The sequence below is a fragment of the Ranitomeya imitator genome, chromosome 6 (genome assembly GCF_032444005.1).
Source record: "Ranitomeya imitator isolate aRanImi1 chromosome 6, aRanImi1.pri, whole genome shotgun sequence".
Taxonomy (NCBI): domain Eukaryota; kingdom Metazoa; phylum Chordata; class Amphibia; order Anura; family Dendrobatidae; genus Ranitomeya; species Ranitomeya imitator.
In genome coordinates, this window is record NC_091287.1 from 141,967,197 (window position 1) to 141,987,049 (window position 19,853).

A 19,853-nucleotide genomic window follows, 5' to 3' on the forward strand; every position below is an offset into this window, starting at 1 on the left:
TTCCCAGTCTGAGAATACTAGCTCCCAGCTGTCTGCATAACTTAGCTGGTTATGAAGAATTTGGGGGACCACACACCGTTTCAATTTTTTTATTATTATTTATTTAAATATTTAAAAAAAAACAGCGCAGGGCCTCTCTATTTTTCATCACCCCAAAAAAAAAACAGACAGCTAAGGATTTCAGCCAGCAACTGTAAGCTTTACCTGCACTTCTTATCAAAAATAGGGGTGCCTTCATATTTTTTAAAATAATTTAGTTTTTCACACATGGTAAGGTGGCCATTCACAGCCATGACAATGACTGGCATGGCTTTGATGAGGCCAGAAGTGTCTATACTGGAAACACTTGGTAATTTTCTGCCTTTTAACAATTGTTATTTGCACTGCTGAAACTGAACAGTAAAGGCCCCGTCACACTTAGCGACGCTAAAGCGATCCCGACAACGATACGACCTGTCAGGGATTGTTGCTGCGTCGCTATGTGGTCGCTGGTGAGATGTCAAACAGTGAGATCTTCCCAACGATGCAGCAGCGATGCGGCGACCTGTAGCGACCTGTACAACGATGTCGTTGGTCGTTGTGACCCTGTCACATGGCAGCTATTATGACGATTCAGACCTCGATGAGGGACGTCCTGTGTGACATTGTAGTCACACAGGCGTGCATTTGCGTTGCCTTTTCCGCGCCCATTCAGTTCCGATTGGTGGTCGCTACTGCGTTCTGATTGGTGGCGGCCTTGTCTTATGAGGCGACACAATAGCCCTTCGGTGGGAACGCATTTGAGACCCCAAACGATACCTACCGTGCACAAAAGGTGTCAGAAGAACCGTTGAAGAATAGATAAATCGAAGAGGAGTTGCAGGCCGGAGAACTCTACAACGATCTGCAAACCACCACGCGATCAGGAACAAAGGATGGAAGCGCTACTATGTCGCCTTCTGTTGAAGGCATGACCGCCAATCAGAACGCTGTAGCGACCACCAATCGGAGCGGAGGGGTGCGGAAAAGGCAACGCAAATGCACGCCTATGTGTCGGTGTCTGAGTCGTCAACGAGGTCGTTGGTAAGGTGTCAAACACAGCGATGTGTGCTACCCAGCGGGACCTCAACGATCAAAAAAAGGTCCAGGCCATTCCGACACGACCAGCGATCTCACAGCAGGGGCCTGGTCGCTGCTACGTGTCAAACATAGAGAGATCGCTACTGAGGTTGCTGTTGCGTCACAAAACTTGTGACTCAGCAGTGATCTCGCTAGCGACCTCGCTTAGTGTGAAGGTACCTTAACACAAACTTCAGTAAGATGTCCATGATTAGAGTCCATGCACGGACACTAGGTATCTGGTTCGAACCCCAAACTTTACAGTTCAGGTTTACTCATCCCTAGTTACTAATAATAGCATGGGATGTTTGGGAACCATTTGTGAATTTTTACTGGCTATAATGCATCATCTGGCTATGATCTTGTCTGAGTTCTCCTTAAATTTTACATAGATGGACAATGTGAAACCCAGCGGATACCTTGTATGGTCTCATCTGGGAAAGATTTTCCAGATCTCTTTCCATTTATGAAATATATCTTCTTATCAATAGAGTATGGTTAAAGAGTTTGTCCACTACAATAAATAATGCCCACATCAATTTAAACAGTGTAAATAAGTATTGCTCAGTGGGAATCTCGTGATTCTGGCTGCAGACTGCTCTGACATCTGCTGATGTCTTGTTAAGATCCATGAACCCAGAGGCATGACCCAGTGGCATGCACCCCCCAAGTGTCTGCACTGTGGGCCGTGTTTCACCACATACCACAGCCCAGCAGCAAGCATGCACTTGCAGCCAATGAAAGCAGATGGGAAAGTGCGCTCTTGATACTGGGCTGTGATGTACTGCGAAACTCTGCCCACAGCCCAGTCACTCAGGGGGGTGCACACCACTGGGTCATACCTTTGGGTTGCCATATCTTGATGTGACATCAGCAGATGTCAGAGCAGGTTGCAGCTGGGGTCATGTGATGCCAAATGAGCGGTCAGCAATAGCGCCACTCACAGGCAACAATGGTAACAAAAATAGATACTTACAAAAATGCTTCTTTCCACTGTTTAAATTAATGGGGACTTTCTTTATGATAGTGGACAACCTCTTTAATTTGGAAAAAGTAATAGATTGTAGCTAGTAATTCGTTGGATAAGACATGTGGGTTAGTTGGATTACATATTTTCAAAGGTTCCTTTAAGTCGCCCATATAGAAATGTATAGCTTGCTGCCATGATGAGCATGTCATAATTATTTTATCATATTATTATATGCATATACTTACTCAATCATCCTACATCTACAGGAAGCTTGTTTAAAGATACAGTACTATAGCTCCATTATTACCACCTCATAGAGGTGGTAATACTTACCCTGTAGGATCATAATGTTTTTTTTGTTGCTATCAGTTCTAATTTCACCACATGTAGAACATGGTCAATGTGTGTTTAAAGATGTAATAGAAATAAAAAAATAATTGATTCATGAACAAATTTAAAACTATATTTTATTGGATTCTAGTTATATTTTATCACCAAGATAATGAGCTCCCTTACTGACCAGAGTATTCATAGCACTATTAGGATTAGTATGATTCATTATCAAATATTATAAAAATGGAGACTCCTAATGATAATATTAACTTGTGGAACTAAATCTATTTTACAGATAATTCTGATACCAAATTAAACCAGAATTTAAATAAGTTAGAAGACATCAAGTTAGTTGGAATTTGTGCTTGGCATATAATTGAAAATGCATGTGTCATTGTATTGTCTACGAACCATTACATATTTAATTCTGCCATGGTAGACATAATAAAATAGTAAGTGTATTCGTTTTTTGAAAATGACTGTAATAAAAATTAATTGCACCGTTATGCCTCTTATATGCTAATGTATGCATTTTTGAGTGGCTGGTTCTATATATTTTTATACTTATCATCAGGCTATTTAAATTACTTATCTGATGGCTCCTACTTAGAGGTGATGCATACTGTCTATTCAATTGATTTCAGGAGAACAGATGATGTTGCTTCATGGATGTATTTGAGACAGCTGCTATAAGGCAAACATTTGTGAAAAAGTTGGTCAGTAGATTATGTGATGCAGTGACCTCTGTTACAGCTAGGGGGCACTGTATGTGCTCCCCAAGACACCCATTGGAGGCATAATGGGGATAGTAATACAGTGTCAGGCATTGTGGTGAATGGCCTGTATGTGTCGCAGAGGAGGAGGTCTTCTGCACTGTAAGCATCCCTTGATATGGGGAGCTGCTCTCTGCAATGCAACCCGGAGTATTTTGTCTTTGGTGCATGTGAGCACTAAGATGTTGTTTAGTGCATCTGGGTCCGGGTTGCGGGTAGCTATGACAGATGGGAGGGTCTGGCTACCCACATACCTCACCTCTCGGTGAGGCTGCTCACTGTTCCACTTTTTCCTGCGTGAAGTGCAGGTGCTTGAGGACATGCAGTAATGTCAGGATCACGTGACCAGCCCATTTGATCCATATGACACCTGTGGGTGTGGTTACAAGGTACATAATGTGACCACGGTTTGGTCATAAGAGAAGAGTGTTTGGTTCCTGTATGCTCTCTGAATGTGGACCTGAATGGTTGTGTGCTGGAAGGTCCTGGAAGCCTAAGTGTTGGGGGTGTTGTCTCCCTGTAGAGCATGTGGTGGGACTCTGGTACTGGTGGCCTGGTGTGTTGGATGGTCACAGCCGGAGACGGACGTCCTGAATGGCACCCGGACAGGTCACCTGTGGTGAGGACCTTGGACTGACGAGGAGTCTACCTGTGGAGCAGGAACATCTGAGTGGTAACCCTGGGTATGGTGAAAGGACTATGTGCCTTGATAAAGGACAGTTACTGAACTGTGCAGTCACCCATTGACTGGAGAGATACAGGCGTGACTATGTGTAAACTATGGATTAGGCAATTCAGACTGTGTATGTTTGGCTCCAGAGCGAGCCTGAATATTGGTCTCTACCAAGTGTGTATGGTCACAGACCTGATGGAGCAGAGCCATGCTATGAACAATGTTACTTTGTGCTTTGTGCTACTGGAGTTTATGGAGTAATAAAACCTACTTGAACTCTTTGAAGAAAATACGGTCTGGCTGTGTGTTAAAAACCGTACCCGTGTGCACTTATATTGCTGCCAAGTGAGTGTTCCCCAAAACGCTAGTGAGCGCTATCTTACAATAATGAAATGCGTATGATCAAGAGGGAACATTTTGTGCAATTTATAAGTTTAATATTTTCATGAAGTCTGGAAAGTTTACTGAGTATTCCAAATAAAATGGTATAATATATAAGGTACTGCTAACATTCAATAGTTTAAATTAATAAATAAATTATCTAGATACTGTATTAGTAAATCAAATATTAAGGGATTGTTCCCTGTGAAGTAAGTTTCTACGCATCTGCTGTATGTTAAAAAAAAATAGCCATTTTTAACTCATCCCTCTTGGGTCCACCAAGCTGCTGCTGGTATTGGTGGTGGCACCAATGTCATATTGACAGGGCAGCTGCCATTGAGTGAGCTCTGGAACTTTGAAGAGGTCATTCTACCTACTTTGGCAGAGCCACTGAGCTCAGTTATTGTCTGCCACACTGTCAATGCATGTGTTAGGCGCCTGGATTCTCCCTCTGCACACGATGGATCCCAAGTCTTATCTTCTCCTGCGGTCTCCCATTCGGTCTTGACCGCAGTAGATTCTGCTCAGCAAAGACATCGGTCTCAGCATCTTGCTCACACTCGGGCTGTGTGCATTGTTACCACTGCCTCTCCAGGTTCAGCTATGGTAAATAATAATAGACAGCAGAGTACTGTAATTCTTGAGACCAGGATTCTCTCTATTGAGCATGCTTGTGAGGTGGCGACCTATCATTGATGGTCAGTCGTCAGCTGCTCAGGTCCTGTGCCAGCTCCGGATTGGCCCGTGAGAAAGGTCCTGTCTGATTGGCACAATCTATAAAAGGATCTTTGGTGCGCCTGTCGGTGCGCTAAGATCATTTAAGCGATATGTTTGTGTGGAACACTACGATAGTGTGGACTTGTTTGTGTGTGCTCAGGGCAGCATATAGCCTTTAGAATTCCGGCACCTCAGGAGAGGAGTTGGTGTGTGTGCTCAGGGAAGGCATATAAACTTTAGAATTCTGGCACCCCCGGAGAGGAGTTTGTGTGTGTTCATACACTGAGACTGTGTCCTGTACCTGTTTCCTTGCCCCTGAGAGGGTTGTGTTCACCTGTAAGTTAACAGGGAATTTCACGTAGCACCATTCTTTACCCCTCTGTGAAACTAATAGAGTTGGGTATTTAGTTTCTATTCACAGGGTGACATTTAACCCTGTATGTTTTCAAGATCGCATGCGGCACGCTTCTGCCATTGTTTACTAGTTGTGGTTGTTCACCTCTGGACGGTGGATCCTGGGTTGCGATCGCACTTCATCTTAATTTATATTAAGTGCGATACACCAACCTAACAGCGTCTCAGCAGCATCACAGCTAATGCCAGGCACTGGGAGCAGTGGTGGAATTCTACCAGTGGACAAAGAGCAGCCAAGGGAGAAACTTAATTGAAGCAAAGCAAACCCTTTAATATTCTAGTAAGGTGATTTTAAATTTCCACATTTTTAACTATTCAATTATAGTGGCTTTTTTCCCCCAGAAGTTACAACAGAATCTGTCACTACTATGTGTGTCACCCTTAGGTATATGATGATACTTTTGTTGGCAAGTATAATTGAATAGATCTGCCGGAATCGGTCACCGTGATATTTTTTGAGCCAATATATTGTAAGTATAAGTTGAGCTTGTTGAGAACACTGCAAACCTTTGCCAAGGTCAGGTTGTGTATAGACCTTTTAGATGGCTGTAGTCAAATTAAGGTATGGTCCTATAGAAGAAATTCATTTTCAAATCAGACTTAAAACTGACAATATTATAAGAAAGATTTGCAGTCTAGCGAAATTGTTTCCAAACAGCTTTGGAGAAGTCCTACAGACAGAATTAAGATGGTGTAAAAAGAAATAATACAAGTAGTAAGTCATTATTTGAGTGAAAAGCATGAATGGGTTGGTAGAGCTAAAATATTTGAAGTTGCTACAATGTGGATAGCTTTACAGACTAGTAGGAGAGTTTTGAATGCAATTTCAAAAGAAAAAAAAAGATTGAAGATGTGTTCATATAATTACTAGTGCATAATATGAGGCTGGCTGCTGCAATTATGATGGATTTGATGCATATCATATTTATGTTGAATGTTTAGAAATCCTCTGAACATTGCAGAAAATTGCATCAATGAAGGCTCAAATGACCTTCGGTGAAGTTGGGTGGGCTTCCCCCAAAGGCATTGCAGCTATCACATGATACAGCAAAGCCATTCAAGATTATCTACCGTAGCATATATATAAAAGCAGATGCAGAAAAAGCAGCAGGCATCTTGTGGTGAATGTAGATTGTGGGACGATGTTACACTTCAAATCTTAGATACTGAGAAAAAGCCATGAAACACTGACCAAACATTAAAGATAGTGAGTGACAGCCCAGCAGTGATGAACAGTTGTCTTCTGCTTAACCATTGTCATATATGTTGAAGTCACTTTTATATTACTAATGACGTGTTTGTGTAGAAGAGCTTGAAATGAGTTGAATATAGTCCTAAGAGACATCAGAGAACATATAATTCCATGGCAATTATAGAATTTATAAAATATTTGCTCATCTCTAATGGACATATATTTTCCACACCATGTTTTTTTATTTTTCAACAATGGAATTGACTGACAAATATTTACAATGACATAACTACTAATATACCCATATGTGATGAGAAATATTTAACTCTTTGAACTAATGCATACTGAGACATAATGAAACTAATAGTAGGGTCCTCAGAAATTTTCATTTTACAATTCCCAATTATATTTTTTTGGAAGGTGTTAACCTATAATTTATGTAAAGTTATAGTGTGACTGTTTTTCTTTTTAGTGAAATATGAAATATGTTATATTAATACTGCTTTGGGTTATGGTGTTTATGTGGCATCTATGACGGCAGTGGCAGTCACTTATTACTCATATCATAGAAATCACTCAGATCATAGACTGTTCATTGGTTCCATAAACCATTCTTGTTATGCACTAGGATAAGTTGAGAACTTCTGCCCCTCCTGGATCAAGATTACTAAAAGTGGCTAATATATTTCAAAACCATTTTCTAAATTTGTCTAAATTTTACATTTGTATGCTGATCTATTTAAGCTGCTTGTAAGTGTCGTAGCTGTTTGCGTTCTGACCCAATGTCAGATATGCCAGATCACCAGTGAGGCCAAATCAGGAGGCTATGCCCTAAATTGACAAGCACGCTTGGAGAAAAAGGAAACTGCACACAAGTTGTGAGCAAAATCACTTTATCTGCTCTAATGGAGCAAGAGGCAGTATTTTGTACCATTTATAATAAATGTAACTCAATGTAATTCATGTAGCCCCCTCCCCTGGTACACAGGGTCATGCTGACCTTTATTTACCATGTTACCAGAACATGTTGCTGACTGTTGAGAACATATATGAAAAGAAGTACAGTCTCCTTGAAGAGGAGACTACCAGACTAATGTATCATGAGAACAAAGTCTAGCAATTCTAGCAATTAAAGGCAAAAAGCAAATTAAAGGCAAACCATTAACTCTTCTATATCATAAGGAACCAATAATTCCACAGTTCTTTACAGACATCATCATCACTGTACCCAATGGGGTTCAAAAGCTAAATTCACATTAGTATGTATTTGAAGTGTCAAACAAAACAAGGGGAAACCCAGGCAAACATGGGGAGACATACAAACTCCATGCAGATGATGCCCTAGGTAAGATTTGAAACTAGGATGCCAGTGCTTCAAAGCCACAGTGCAAACCACTGACCCATCTGGCTGATTGTAGTCAGATATGATCAAACTTGTTCGGAAAACATTCACTAATCTCAAATTCAGCACAAAACATAGCTCAATCGGATTCGTGTAAGGATTCCCAAGCATTTTTTCCTAAAAATGTCATCCAAAGTTCAGTAAATTACCAAGTTTACTAAGGACTCTGTCAGGGCTAGCGGAATGCACCAAATAATTAGACAAAAGGAATAAGGTGCGCTCGCAGCCTGGGGTCCACCATGCAGAGATGGTACCTGCTGCTAAGCAATGACGGACTATATGGCGGTACAATGAGATTACACATGGGTTAGCTTCACCCTGTGTGAAAGAAGCGAACCCTGTTGCGCCACAGGGCCACAGTACCACACGTAACAAAACTAATAATTAAATAGCATGAGAGTGCGAGCTGTGCCATACTGGCGGACTCCACTAACCACCCAGACTTGGGCTAAAGAAGCGCTCTAATGGCGTGTGGCGCCATACTGGCGGTCACAGCAGTAGATGCTGTTTTTTGTGTTAATGCTGTGAGTTCAGCCGGGCGCTAGATAGCAGCCATACACCTTATGCGAACAGTCATACACACGGGATGGTTTTTTTAAGGAACGACTTGCACTCATCAACACACACGATTACAAAGGTACACTAGCACATGGCCGTGCGGCCATGCAAACCTTTCATAGCTGCAGCATGTACAGGACCTTCCCAGAAGGACCAATGGGAGGCTGCCACAGAAGTTGAGCACCTTCAGGACCTTCCTGGAGGACCAATGGGATCTGCTGCAGTATCTGAGCATGTGACCCTTGATCTCCAATGGGAGATCTTGCCTTGGGCATGCTCAGAAAGGGAAAAGCAGGACTTAGTCTCAAAAGTGTCTGCTCGCCGCTGCCCAGCACTGGCTTCAATGGCAGAAGCAGGAAAAGCAGCAGTAACCCTTTGCACAGAGTGAGACTGAGCAAGACACTGGGACCGATTTCTCCACTGAGCAGGCTCCACTGTGGCTGATGCAGAATGAGAGACTGCAGCAGACATGGTTCGAGATTTCCCCTGTGCAGCGGTGGGAACTCGACTCCTAACAGGGCTCTTTCAGAAGTTAGTGCTTCTGGTAGCAGCACAGGCTAAAAAAAACCCACACATGTGCACACTGTTGACAAACAGATGACATCCCTGTGTCATCAGTGTGACACATACCAGCACCTGGGAATCACTGGTACTGTTTACGCTGTTCCCTAGCTCTGGCTGCTGAAGTGGAGACAACTCATACCACGGTCCCCTGCTCGTGATGCGAGTCACTGGGAATGGTCTTCCAACAATCTTGAAGAAGTTCCCAGAGATGCTTAGCACTTGTTGGCCCTTTTGCCTTCACTCTACGGTCCAGCTCACCCCAAACCATCTCGATTGGGTTCAGGTCTGGTGACTGTGGAGGCCAAGTCATCTGGTGTAGCACCCCTTCACTCTCCTTCTTGGTCAAATAGCCTGAAGGTGTGTTTGGGGTCATTGACCTGTTGAAAAATAAATGATGGACCAACTAAACACAAACCAGATGGAATAGCATGCCGCTGCAAGATGCTGTGGTAGCCATGCTGGTTCAGTATGCCTTCAATTTTGAATTAATCCCCAAACGTGTCAATAGCAAAGCACCCCCACACCATCACACCTCCTCCTCCATGCTTCACGGTGGGAACCAGGCATGTAAAGTCCATCCGTTCACCTTTTCTGCGTCACACAAAGACACGGTCATTGGAACCAAAGATCTCAAATTTGGACTCATCAGACCAAAGCACAGATTTCCACTAGTATAATGTCCATTAATTGTGTCCTTTAGCCCAAACAAGTTTCTTCTGCTTGTTGCCTGTCCTTTGCAGTGGTTTCCTAGCAGCTATTTTGCCATGAAGGCCTGCTGCACAAAGTCTCCTCTTAACAGTTGTTGTAGAGATGTGTTTGCTGCTAGAACTCTGTGTGGCATTGACCTGATCTCTAATCTGAGCTGCTGTTAACCTGCGATTTCTGAGGCTGGTGACTCGGATAAACTTATTCTCAGAAGCAGAGGTGACTCTTGGTCTTCCTTTCCACATGTGAGCCAGTTTCTTTGCAGCGCTTGATGGTTTTTGCCACTGCACTTGGGGACACTTTCAAAGATTCGGACTGACTGAACTTCATTTCTTAAAGTAATGATGGCCATTTGTTTTTCTTGACTTAGCTGCTTTTTTCCTGCCATATTACAAATTCTAACAGTCTATTCAGTAGGACTATCAGCTGTGTATCCACCAGACTTCTGCACAACACAACTGATGGTCCTAACCCCATTTATAAGGCAAGAAATCCCACTTATTAAACCTGACAGGGCACAACTGTGAATTAAAACCATTCCCGGTGACTACATCTTGAAGCTCATCAAGAGAATGCCAAAAGAGTGTGCAAAGAAGTCATCAAAGTAAAAGGTGGCAACTTTGAAGAACCTAGAATTCCATAATTTCAGTTGTTTCACACTTTTTGTTAAGTATATAATTCCACATGTGTTAATTCATAGTTTTGATGCCTTCAGTGTGAATGTACAATTTTCATAGTCATGAAAATACAGAAACATCTTTAAATGAGAAGGTGTGTCCAAACTTTTGGTCTGTACTGTAGATCAGAGCAATAATAGTACTATACAAGATCTCGCAACGTTGGAATAAACTTAGTTTGCCAGTACAATAGAAGAACTCCGATGAAAATACAAAATTCGAAAAATTGGAGTCATAAGAACTGTCTTTGAAGAAAATACAAAAGCTCATTTATTAACCACTTCATGACCTTGGGATTTTTCGTTTTTCCATGTTCGTTTTTCACTCCCCTCCTTCCCAGAGCCATAACTTTTTTGTTTTTCCATCAATTTGGCCATGTGAGGGCTTATTTTTTGCGGGATGAGATGTATTTTTGACAACATCATTGGTTTTAGCATGTCGTGTACTAGAAAATGGGAAAAAAATTCCAAGTGCAGTGAAATTGCAAAAAAAGTGCAATCCCACACTTGTTTTTTGTTTGGCTTTTTTGCTAGGTTCACTAAATGCTAAAACTGACCTGAAATTATGATTCTCCAGGTCAGTATGAGTTCATAGACACCTAACATGACTAGGTTATTTTATATCTAAGTGGTGAAAAAAAAAACTCCAAACTTTGCTAAAAAAAAAAAAAAAATTGCGCCATTTTCCGATACTTGTAGCGTCTCCATTTTTTATGATTTGGGGTCGGTTGAGGGCTTATTTTTTGTGTGAAGAGATGTCGTTTTTAATGATAGCATTTTGGTTTAGATACGTTCTTTTGATTGCCCATTATTGCATTTTAATGCAGTGTCACGGCGACCAAAAAAACTTAATTCTGGCGTTCAAATTTTTTTCTCGCTACGCCATTTATCGATCAGGTTAATGCTTTTTTTAATTGATAGATTGGGCGATTCTGAACGCGGTGATACCAAATATGTGTAGATTTGATTTTTTTTATTGATTTATTTTGATTGGGTCGAAATGGGGGGTGATTTAAACTTTTATATTTTTTATATTTTTTTCACTTTTTTTAACTTTTTTTTACTTTTGCCATGCTTCAATAGCCTCCATGGGAGGCTAGAAGCAGGCACAACACGATCGCCTCTGCTACATAGCAGCGATCTGATGTTCGCTGCTATGTAGCAGAAAATCAGGTGTGCTGACAGGTGGCTCTCACAGCTACCGGCGATCAGTAACCATAGAGGTCTCATGGACCTCTATGGTTACAATGTACAAGCATCGCCGACCTCCGATCATGTGACGGGGTCGGCGATGCCGTCATTTCCAGATGCCTGGCTGGATGCGGTAGTTAAATGCCGCAGTCTGCGTTTGACAGCGGCATTTAACTAGTTAATAGGCGCGGGCAGATCGCGATTCTGCCCGCGCCTATTACGGGCACATGTCAGCTGTTCAAAACAGCTGACATGTCCCGGCTTTGATGCGGACTCACCGCCGGAGCCCGCATCAAAGCGGGGCTTCTGACCTCGGACGTAATATCCCGTCCGAGGTCAGAAAGGGGTTAAATATCAATGGCCCAAAATAGTATTGGCAATGCAAATATGACTTTGTGTATTTACTTCAAAGACAGTTCTTATAACGCCAACTTTTCGAATTTTGAATATTCTTGATAACCAGCCTTGTTAACACTGACAGCTGAAGGTTGCAGCCCGCAACTGTCAGTTTTGCCTGGCTGGTTTTCAAAAATACAGGGGAACTCACATCAATTGTTTTTAATTATTCACTTACAGCGAAATTGATGCCACTTTTCTTTGTTTCTGCCGCTAATTTTAGCTGTTTTGGCAGCTTTTTTTGCCCTTCTGAAGGTGTTGTCTATGCGTTTGGTTTTGCCTCCCATTGATGTCAATGGGGTTCAGTATGTTCGTGAAACCGTTCGCCGAACATGTTAGGCGAACATCAGGACGTTCGACGATCCAAACAAAACTGAGCCTTGAAAGGTTCGCTCATCTCTAATTGTAATACCTTTTAAGGATTTTAAACAGAAATCTGAATATTTTCATATTAGCGTACATTCTAATCTCACCTCACATTATCATTTATTTCAGCTTGTAATATCAAAATCCTTTGATGTAGTTTCTTATTATTTTTATTTATAATCATGTGGTATAGTATTCTCAAACAATTATATACTTATGAATTGCCAGCATCAACATAGTTCTGAAATATTTAAATTTAAGCTCTTCTTGGAGTTTGTTTTTTATTAGTCAGCAGTCAGTGATATTCCGAAAAGTCAAACAGGTTAATGAAATGATTAGTCCTGTAGTACATGATTGTCTATGATTTTTATGTTTTCTACTCTAACCTCCATGACGGTTTGAGGAGATTACTGCTACTGCGGGATCATATTTAGCTGCAAGAGCAAATGTGCCCAGTCGTAACTGAATCAACCCAGCAAATATCTCAGGAGTAAGTCTGTAATCTGAAGATTAAAGCGTCACGTAGTGATCTCTCACAATGTGTCATTTTCCAGCCAGAGAAGCTCACTGTCACTGAAGATAACACAGGAAACATTAACCAACTGAAAAAAAATAATATAGCTGAAATAAATCCTTCCAGTTATAAGGGATAAGATCATTTTTTTCAGATGTTCCCTTTCTGCTATGTCGACACTAATAATAATTGTGAACAGGCAGTGCTAACTAAAATGTACTTTATTTAAATATTATTGTTAAAAATGTTGCACTAAATTCTTTATTTTACAGTTGGTAGTTAAGCAGCTATGGGGTTGAATGGAAATTTCATTAATAATTCTGAATTCTAACAATAGACAACCAATACATTATTACAACATGCTTGCAAAACCCCTGCAAGTTTGCAATTCACTACAAAAATATTAGGTCACCAAGTTATGGCCATCTAAAAGTTGGTGTATGAAGTTTTCGAGTTGACAATGGTGCACTTAAAGGGAATCTATTGGCTGGATTTCACACACAGACTATTTATTTGTACACTACTTGGAACTCTTTCAAAGACAAGTCTTCAATACCTTTATATGTATAGTCCATTTTTATGGTAGTGATTAATCAGTGTTTTAATTGATATGAAAATAAGGCTGTAGATCTGAAGCCTCTGTCACTCAAGCTCTATTCCCCTCTCAGCTCAGCCTCCTCCTGGCAATCTGATATCTTCTATACTATGTGACTCCAGGAAAAGCATTCATCAGTCAAAAGGGAGGAGGCGGCACTGGTCTGGGAATAGAGCTGGAGTGACAGAGGCTTTAGACTTGCAGCCTCATTTCCATATTAATTATAACGCCAATTTCTCTGGAAGGATATTGCTGGACTTGTCTTTGCCAGCGCTATATGCACATGTAAATAGTTTGGAGGGAAAAATTCTGCTGACAGATTCCCTGTAACACTCAACTGTAGAATAAATAAATGCCTGCTTGCGTAAGCTCTCGCTAAGCAGACTTCTTCCCCTACATAAACTGAAAAGTTATAAAATACAGTATTCAATGGTCAGACTTCCTGAGGCAAGGCTTTTATGGTCCAATGGTTATAATATTTCAGCACAATTTCATGGCAGAGAACAAACAGATATCCTGTTCTGGAGGGTGAGGGCATGGCAGGAACCACTACTGACCTACACACCATTCCATAAGAAACAAAAGTAGAACTAGTAAACTACACTCTATCCAGTATTTTCTCTGATGTCAGCACACGGAACAAATAGCATAATCATCTTCTGACAGTGTATGGTAAAATTATTTTTTTCTTAAACTGGTAATCTTGTGCCACACTTCAAAATATGTTGAGCGAAAAGCAATCTAGTACATTTTTTAGGGTATGTATTCCACTTAAATCTGAGCACATAGATGTTACTTTCAGTGAAGTCACAGAACAACAGTCACAGGTTACTAGACAAGAGTCCTCAAGAGTTTGGAGGCCCTAGTTAGTTGGTGCAAAGTACGGACAGCATATTGATTTCACTGGCCACTAGTGTTGAGCGATACCGTCCGATACTTGAAAGTATCGGTATCGGATAGTATCGGCCGATACCCGAAAAATATCGGATATCGCCGATACCGATATCCGATACCAATACAAGTCAATGGGACATCAAGTATCGGAAGGTATTTTCATGGTTCCCAGGGTCTGAAGGAGAGGAAACTCTCCTTCAGGCCCTGGGATCCATAGGGATGTGTAAAATAAAGAATTAAAATAAAAAATATTGATATGCTCACCTCTCCGGCGGCCCCTGGACTTCACGCTGGTAACCGGTCGGCTTCTTTGTTTAAAATGAGCGCCTTCAGGACCTGCGAATGACGTCGCGGCTTCTGATTGGTCGCGTGCCGGTCACATGGGCGGCACGCGACCAATCAGAAGCCGTGACGTCATTCGCAGGTCCTGAAGGCGCTCATTTTAAACAAAGAAGCCGACCGGTTACCAGCGTGAAGTCCAGGGGCCGCCGGAGAGGTGAGCATATCAATATTTTTTATTTTAATTCTTTATTTTACACATCCCTATTGATCCGATACCGATACCCGATACCACAAAAGTATCGGATCTCGGTATCGGAATTCCGATACCGCAAGTATCGGCCGATACCCGATACTTGCGGTATCGGAATGCTCAACACTACTGGCCACTTTCCTTGTAATGATTGTGAAGTGAAATTGAATATTCACTGCAAATTTCGCATGAAGCATAGAATATGGTCCACAACAATTTCTGACAGCACAGATTATCAAAACATGAAATCTGACTGGTTATTGCAATATCTATATCTTGAGATTGTGAGATTAAAGAACTCTGTGTAATGCTGTACTAGAGCAATTAAGGATGAATTCGAATTATGGATGAGCGGACTAGTGGAAGTTCGAGTTCTAATAACAGAACGTACCCAAAATTCAACCTAAATTCAATTAAACTTTGAAATCAATGGGGACCCAAAATTTGGAACTGAAAATCTCTCTATCTCACTAGGTGCCCAGTATGAACTCTAAACTTTACAGTTACAATTAACTGTAGCTTCCCACAGCTGGCAGAACTCATGCAGCCCCAAACCATGACACTCCCACCACAATGCTTGGCTGTAGGTAAGACACACTTGTCTTTTTACTCTTCACTTGGTTGCTGCCATACGCGCTGTCAAGATAAATTTATCTCAGTCTCATCAGACCACAGGACATGGTTCCAGCAATATATGTCCTTAGTCTGCTTGTCTTCAGCAAACTGTTTGCAGACTTTCTTTTGCATCATCTTTAGAAGTTGCTTTCTTCTGGGACGACAGCCATGCAGATTAATTTGATGCACTGTGTGGCGTATGGTTTGAACACTGACAGGCAGAACTCCCACCCCTTTAACCCGTACAGCAATGCTGATAATACTCATATGTCTATTTTGAAAAAACAACCTTTGGATATGATGCTGAGCACGTGCACGCAACTATTTTGGTTGACCATGGTGAGACCAGTTCTGAGTGGAACCTGTCTTATTAAACCACTGTATGGTATTTGCCACTGTGCTCCAGCACAGTTTTAGGGTGTTGGCAATCATCCTATTGCCTAGGCAACTTTTTTTTGTATATCCTCACAGAGCTATTTGCCATGAGATACCATGATGAACTTCCAGTGACCATTGTGAGAGAGTATGAGAGTGATAACACCAAATTTAACACACCTGCTCCTCATTCACACCTGAAACCTTTTAACACTAATAAATCCCATGAAACTGCAGAGGGAAAATGACAAATTAGGCACAATTTGGTCATTTTCGCATAAGGATGTACTCACTTTTGTTGCCATCAGTTTAGACATTATTGGCTCTGAGTTGAGTTACTCAGAGGGCACACCAAATTTACACTGTTATACAGTTAGGGCCAGAAATATTTGGACAGTGACACAATTTTCGCGAGTTGGGCTCTGCATGCTACCACATTGGATTTGAAATGAAACCTCTACAACAGAATTCAAGTGCAGATTGTAACGTTTAATTTGAAGGGTTGAACAAAAATATCTGATAGAAAATGTAGGAATTGTACACATTTCTTTACAAACACTCCACATTTTAGGAGGTCAAAAGTAATTGGACAAATAAACATAACCCAAACAAAATATTTTTATTTTTAATATTTTGTTGCAAATCCTTTGGAGGCAATCACTGCCTTAAGTCTGGAACCCATGGACATCACCAAACGCTGGGTTTCCTCCTTCTTAATGCTTTGCCAGGCCTTTACAGCCGCAGCCTTCAGGTCTTGCTTGTTTGTAGGTCTTTCCGTCTTAAGTCTGGATTTGAACAAGTGAAATGCATGCTCAATTGGGTTTAGATCTGGAGATTGACTTGGCCATTGCAGAATGTTCCACTTTTTGGCACTCATGAACTCCTGGGTAGCTTTGGATGTATGCTTGGGGTCATTGTCCATCTGTACTATGAAGCGCCGTCCAATCAACTTTGCAGCATTTGGCTGAATCTGGGCTGAAAGTATATCCCGGTACACTTCAGAATTCATCCGGCTACTCTTGTCTGCTCTTATGTCATCAATAAACACAAGTGACCCAGTGCCATTGAAAGCCATGCATGCCCATGCCATCACGTTGCCTCCACCATGTTTTACAGAGGATGTGGTGTGCCTTGGATCATGTGCCGTTCCCTTTCTTCTCCAAACTTTTTTCTTCCCATCATTCTGGTACAGGTTGATCTTTGTCTCATCTGTCCATAGAATACTTTTCCAGAACTGAGCTGGCTTCTTGAGGTGTTTTTCTGCAAATTTAACTCTGGCCTGTCTATTTTTGGTATTGATGAATGGTTTGCATCTAGATGTGAACCCTTTGTATTTACTGTCATGGAGTCTTCTCTTTACTGTTGACTTAGAGACAGATACACCTACTTCACTGAGAGTGTTCTGGACTTCAGTTGATGTTGTGAACGGGTTCTTCTTCACCAAATTAAGTATGCGGCGATCATCCACCACTGTTGTCATCCGTGGACGCCCAGGCCTTTTTGAGTTCCCAAGCTCACCAGTCAATTCCTTTTTTCTCAGAATGTACCCAACTGTTGATTTTGCTACTCCAAGCATGTCTGCTATCTCTCTGATGGATTTTTCCTTTTCTTTCAGCCTCAGGATGTTCTGCTTCACCTCAATTGAGAGTTCCTTTGACCACATGTTGTCTGCTCACAGCAACAGCTTCCAAATGCAAAACCACACACCTGGAATCCACCCCTGACCTTTTAACTACTTCATTGATTACAGGTTAACGAGTGAGACGCCTTCAGAGTTAATTGCAGCCCTTAGAGTCCATTGTCCAATTACTTTTGGTCCCTTGAAAAAGAGGACGCTATGCATTACAGAGCTATGATTCCTAAACCCTTTCTCCGATTTGGATGTGGAAACTATCATATTGCAGCTGGGAGTGTGCACTTTCAGCCCATATTATATATATAATTGTATTTCTGAACATGTTTTTGTAAACAGCTAAAATAACAAAACTTGTGTCACTGTCCAAATATTTCTGGCCCTAACTGTACAAACTGTACACTGACTACTTTACGTCATATCAAAGTGTCAGATCTTCAGTGTTGCCCCATGAATAGATATAATAAAATATTTACAAAAATATGATGAGTGTACTCAGTTTTGCGATATACTGCATTATACTGTGTGTCTTCTACCATGCTCCATGAAATAAATGTTTATGAAAATGAAATTTGACAAATAACAATGCCTATAGTACAGAATTGCGCAGCACACTACTGAACTGAGTGTTCCCAGCTCTTTTATTTCCTCCATTTTTCAAAGAAATTAAAAATCTGTAATGATGCAGTATAAATACAGGTAATGTATAACATAAAATGCATTTCTTCCTGTGATGTACAGCCAGAGCATACTAATCAATTAAACCAGAATAGTATTGTTTACTGCACGGTATTCAGCCAAAGAATAATTTCCTATTTACACAGTATTTATGTTCTTTACCTAACACCTTCTTTCATGTTGAATGTGCTGATCACATTTCAATAACTTAGAATAACAATAATGTGAATGAGTGGAACATCTTTCTAATTTTCTCATTGTCATTTCTGTTTACATTTCAGATACCTGATAATTCTCGGATGAAACGCAGCTATAATATTTGTGAGGAATTGTTTGACAACAAAAAAGTAATAGTAAAATAATTATGATGGTAGAGAGATGTGCATACAGTATATTAAAAAATAGTCAAAAATACAAAATTCAAGCGGAAATAACATCAGAAACATTAACCCCTTCCTGACCTGCGCCGTACTAGCACTGCACTGCAGGAACTGCATTTATGCCCAGAGCAGTACTAGTACATCGGCACAATCACTGTGGTTTGACGGTGAGCACCACGGCGATGGCATGCGAGTGTCAGCTGTATGTGACAACAGATACCCTGCAGCAATGCTCACGATCGATGCTGGCACCAATCGTGGGCATTTAACCCCTCTGATGCCACAGTCAGTAGTGACAGCAGCATAGAGAACGATCACGCAGTGAGGGAGCTCCCTGCACTCTCCCACCAGAACAACGCGATGCTCCAAGATGGCCACTGGGTCCTTCCGGGTCCTTCAGTGAGTTGGCTTGCTCAGAGCAAGCGCCGGCAAGCCTCCTACATTGCCTGTCAGATTGCGGATCTGACACTGTGCTATGCAAAGTGTCAGATCAGCGATATGACATGATATAGTGATGTCCGAACCTGGAACAATGTTATAAAGTAAAAAAAAAAATTAGAATGTGTAAAAAAAAATTTTTTTTTAAATCCCCAAATAAATAAAAAAAATTTTGAAAATAAATCCATTTATTTATGTAAATAAAAAAAAAACAATAAAGTACACATATTTGGTATTGTCGCATCCGTAACGACCCGCTCTATAAAACTGTCCCAATAGTTAACTCCTTCAGTGAACACCATAAAAAAATAACAAATGAGGCAAAAAACAATGCTTTATCATCATACAACCGAACAAAAAGTGCAATAAAACTAGATAAAAAAGACGGATGTTAAGAAAAATGGTACCGCTGAAAACATCTTCTTGTCCCACAAAAAACAAGCCATGATACAGCTCCATAAGCTGAAAAATAAAAAAAATTATAGCTCTCAGAATAAAGCGATGCAAAAATAATTATTTTTTCTATAAAATAGTTTTTATTGTGTAAAAGCGTCAAAGCGCAAAAAAAGATAAAAATGAGGTATCGCTGTCATCATACTGACATGAAGAATAAAACTGCTTTATCAATTTTATCACACGCGGAACAGTATAAGCGCCCCCCCAAAAGAAATTCCTGAAATGCTGGTTTTTGTTCATTCTGCCTCACAAAAATCAGAATAAAAAGCGATCAAAAACTGTCCTTTTGCCTGAAAAAGGTCCCAATAAAAATGTTGCTAGGGTTATGGTTAGG

At 41.0% G+C, this 19,853-nt stretch overlaps 1 protein-coding gene across 1 annotated transcript in view; it reads right to left on the minus strand.

Moving 5' to 3' along the window:
• The window catches only part of CNTNAP2 (contactin associated protein 2), a 2,776,229-nt gene that overhangs the window by 2,079,897 nt on the left and 676,479 nt on the right, over nucleotides 1-19,853 (minus strand). The gene's annotated exons all lie outside the window — the stretch shown is intronic.